This window comes from Oratosquilla oratoria, chromosome 6 (genome assembly GCF_046742065.1).
Source record: "Oratosquilla oratoria isolate Oo_2021 chromosome 6, ASM4674206v1, whole genome shotgun sequence".
NCBI lineage: Eukaryota > Metazoa > Arthropoda > Malacostraca > Stomatopoda > Squillidae > Oratosquilla > Oratosquilla oratoria.
The window spans coordinates 38,638,161-38,642,592 of record NC_134782.1 but is presented as its reverse complement, the minus strand read 5'-3'; the positions used below and the strand labels follow the sequence as shown (position 1 = coordinate 38,642,592).

General features: G+C 43.4%; 1 protein-coding gene across 1 annotated transcript in view; it reads left to right on the top strand.

Moving 5' to 3' along the window:
- Positions 1 to 1,474: 1,474 nt before the first annotated feature.
- Positions 1,475 to 4,432, top strand: part of LOC143026421 (uncharacterized) — a 21,068-nt gene continuing 18,110 nt past the window's right edge. Inside the window, exon 1 of the mRNA XM_076186760.1 lies at positions 1,475 to 1,698. The gene's annotated coding sequence lies outside the window, so the exon portion shown is untranslated. The remainder of the gene's footprint in view (positions 1,699 to 4,432) is intronic.

Sequence of the window (4,432 nt, the reverse complement as noted above, 5' to 3'; positions counted from 1 at the left end):
TAGATAAGTATTAAGTGGCAACTGTAAACCTGTATCACGGTACAATTGACACTGAAGTCACGATTATACAGCTAAACTTCTTCACACACACACACACACACACACACACACGGTTTACTGGTGTAGTGGTAAGCGTCATCATTTGTTTTTATATTGGTAAGTTAGGCTCTCTCATAAAATAATGATGCGTGACCAGTAATGCATATTGATAGTACTGTTAAGCCCGTTAAGATAGAATTTCTCTCTCTCTCTCTCTCTTGCCCCTGCTTCTTAAATACATGGGGAGTTTGGATAGAGTCAGGCGACTCCTGCCGTGTGCTCACCAACTCGTGTGTCACATTACCTATTAAAATGGATATTGGATGAATGTTTAAGTCCAAAGGTTGGAATATAATTATCACGAGTCGCTGCCGTAGCAACCGTCATCTGCGCAGATTCGTGACGTCATGTCGCTTGGTTTCTATCTCTTTCGACAATATTTGAATTTTGAAATAAATGAAGCTGTAAAAATGTCTACGATCTAAATGTAAATGAGCTGTTCATGGGATGAATGAAGAAAGGTAATGTGTGATATTTATTTTATTTGGTTGTAATCATTAACAAACTAACAATAAACATTCGGTCAACAGTAATTGGTTGCGAATGGAGGCAATCAGTATAGCCTCTGCCACGAAACGTTATAAAATTTCACAAGGAAAAAATATATAAATGGAAAATAAAAAGAATAAAAAAAAAAGAATAAAATTGGGGTTGTTACTGATGAAAGACACAATCTTCGGTGAAAAAAATAATAAAGAGTGATAGTCATGGAACTCGTAGCTTGGAAATGTCGACAGATCCTGCAGAATTTCTGGGAAGAGGAAAGATGGACACATGGAAGCTTTCTCAGAAAAAAATATAACACACACACACACACACACACACACACACACACACACACACATATATATATATATATATATATATATATATATATATATATATATATATGTATATATATATATATGCAGAGCAGAGTATGAAAGCTATGCTTCCGCGTTACCCTATCTTATAAGGCACATTACCGGTAGTTCTCTCACCCTCACCCACTCTAATCAGCCACCTCGCCCTCCCACGTGACTTGGAAGATCCCTTTGTGTCTCTTAAATCAAGCCTTCCTTTGGACCTTGGCGTCATCCTTCCACACCGTCGCCAAGTCTCAAAAACAAACCGTAAGGTTACTGCGTGCCTTCCTTTCTTCAGCCCCGACTCTCGTAATGACCGTCCTCCAAATATTGTCGCTTGACCCTCCCTTCTCTGTCGCTCTATCATCTCGTCCTTATTGAGTTTTGAGTGACAGGGATGAGGTTTAATAACGCGAATCTTGCACCGTTCCTGCTCCTGCTTGTTGTAGGGACGGGGTAGATATCTAATCGCCTGTTATGGCCAAGTGGCAGATAAGGATAAGGTTGATATCAGACGAGGTCCAGTCCACTATCAGTCGAATTCAGTCTGTGCGCACGACGAGCCTGACTTACAAGAACATTCAAATACAAATTACCCCTAAAATCAAGTGAAAAGTTTTATATTATTTATTTCTAATTGTGTGAAGGGTGATACGATCCCAGCTCGTTTCCGAATCTGATTGAAACACACTTTGACATAACAAACACAGCTGGCTGGCTGGCGTTTCATTGAAACAACTCCTGGTTTGGAAAGGTAAGGTAAAACTCCAGAATCACGCAAGCACGGATATTTGGCGATGTTTACCTTGTCCAACAGCTCCTAACCTAATAGAACCTAACCTAACCAAACCTAACCTAATCTCAGTTAACCTAACGTAACCACTCCATAGATCTACAGATCTTTCAAAAAAAAAAAAAAAAAAAAAAAAAAAAAGGGGGTTTATGTGAGACTGGACAAGAAAATAAGGTAAGCCCAAACGGATATTGCAAGGATTCTTTTCGAATTGGAAGACACCTCAACAGAGCCTCTTTTGAGGTCCACAACAGCCCGGGAAGGTGATGGGGGTGGGTGGGGGGGACAAACAAAGAAGAGACTGATGGAAATACAAGGCACTTGTGGGAGGGGCACTATGTGAGTATTGTACTGCGTTTTGTGAGTAAACATTTGTAAGTATTCATGCAAACGAGTACACACGCACGCACACACACACACGCACACACACACACGAATTCTGAATGATGATGACGCATGGGCGAGACCCCACATGCATAGCGCCTTCCCTCTTGTATATTACAGTTAGTTAAATACAACTAGATAGATAAACACACACATTTACATACACCCACACGTACGCACTGACGTTCACAAACGCGCACACACACACACACACACACACACACACACACACACACACACACACTCGTGCAGCTTTCTGGTGGAGTGGTAACGTCTTGGGCTGATAAATCAACGGTACCGAGATCTGTCCCCGCCTGGGTCTTAAAAAGCGTCATAATACTACAAGCTGTCACCCTCTCTCTTGAGCAAAGAGTTGATGTGTGTGTGTGTGTGTGTGTGTGTGTGTGTGTGTGTGTGTGTGTGTGTGTGTGTGTGTGTGTGTGTGTGTGTGTGCTCTCACGCGGAATGATGATAACTAGATCACGCGTCCAGCACGTGATTTATGATAATGGTAAACTGCACACACACACACACACACACACACACACACACACACCACACACACACACACACACACACACATGAATGTAAATTCCCCCGTGTGATGAGTGACTATACTGTGCATTTACATAATAGCTGTTACTTCGACATCTTAAACTTTAAGAAAATTGCAAAAATAAACATAATTTTAACATGCTTAATACTTTGGCTATAATTATAAAACTATAAAATATAACTTCTTCACTACGGAATTATCTTATTTTTAAAGAATCAACTCGTATCTATTTAAGCACAAATTGTAACAAAATGTCGACATTGATAAACATGTCAATGTAACGCTTGTTAGTGGTCTGCGCGTTACTGAAGAATAGATGGTGTTACGGTGTGAGTTTAAGTATTACCTCGTTTATATATATATATATATATATATATATATATATATATATATATGTGTGTGTGTGTGTGTGTGTGTGTGTGTGTGTGTGTGTGTGTGTGTGTGTGTGTGTGTGTGTGTGTGTGTGTGTGTGTGTGTGTGTGAGAGAGAGAGAGAGAGAGAAAGAGAGATTCACCATTGTCTTGGATCACGTGTTGGACTCGTGACCGACAGCTATTTCCCTCCCGGAAGAGAGCTCAGAGCTCATATATGGCCGATCTATGGATAATGCTGTGACCTTACACGTACACATATCCCCAACTCCCCGCCCACAAGAGTTGGAGTAACGACCCGCAGCACAGCGATACTGGAATTATTTCAGCCCTGGGCTGGATTTGAACCCGGGCCGCCGTAGTGGCAGCAGGGAACTCTACCACTGTGTGTGTGTGTGTGTGTGTGTGTGTGTGTTTACCTAGTTGCATTTTGCGGGAAGGGGAACTATGCTCGTATAGTCCCGCCTTTGTATCTCGCAGTGTCCAGTGGAGAAAGGTCTTCAATAATTCCGACAGCCCCCTGTTGTACGGCCGCCACGTAGATGACACCTTGGTGAGGACCACAGACTCTGAAGAACGTGAACGCTTCCACTGCCTCCTCCAGGAAGTGTCGGGCCTCCAGCTTACCACGGAGGAGGCTACGGACGGCGCCTTTCCCTTCCTCGATGTGCTCCTCGCCCAGAACGCCGAAGGGAGCACCCACATAGAAGTATACACCAAGCCAACTGACCCTGGTTTGTGCCTGAACGGAAACGGTGAGTGACCCCAGCGATGTAAGGACTCCACCACTGCTACAAGAGGGCCCTTACCCATTGCTCCAGTTAGATCTCCATCCACAACGAGATCGATCGCTCTACATAACTTTTAGTCAAGAATAGCCACGCAAACAACGATTGCCAACGTGTACTTCGGAGCGTCATGAACAAGTGGTGCGAGGAGCAACAGCTCATGCAGGAGAAGGCAATACCTTTACCTTATTCTACAGGGCCTACATGCCAAGCGCATATAAGGCAACGTGACCCCCTACCAACGAGACAGACCGCATAAAACTTTCCGTTTACTATAAGAACAAGAGAACCAAGGACCTCATTACAAAGAATAACGGCTCCCCACGCCCTACCAATATCGAATGTGTAAGTTTGGTGTACCAGTTTCCTGTGCCCCACTATTCCTACATCGGACTCAGCACTACTCGCCTTTCCAAACGTCTGACGTACCACATCAACAGTGGAGACCCTAAACGGCACCTCCTGGAAACCAACAACGCCCCAATCACCAGATCCATTTCAGAGAACTATACCAAAATTATAGACAAAGAGAATGACAAGCGCCGCCTCACCCTCCTTGAAGTCCTTCACATCAAGTACAGCCAGCCCACAATGCA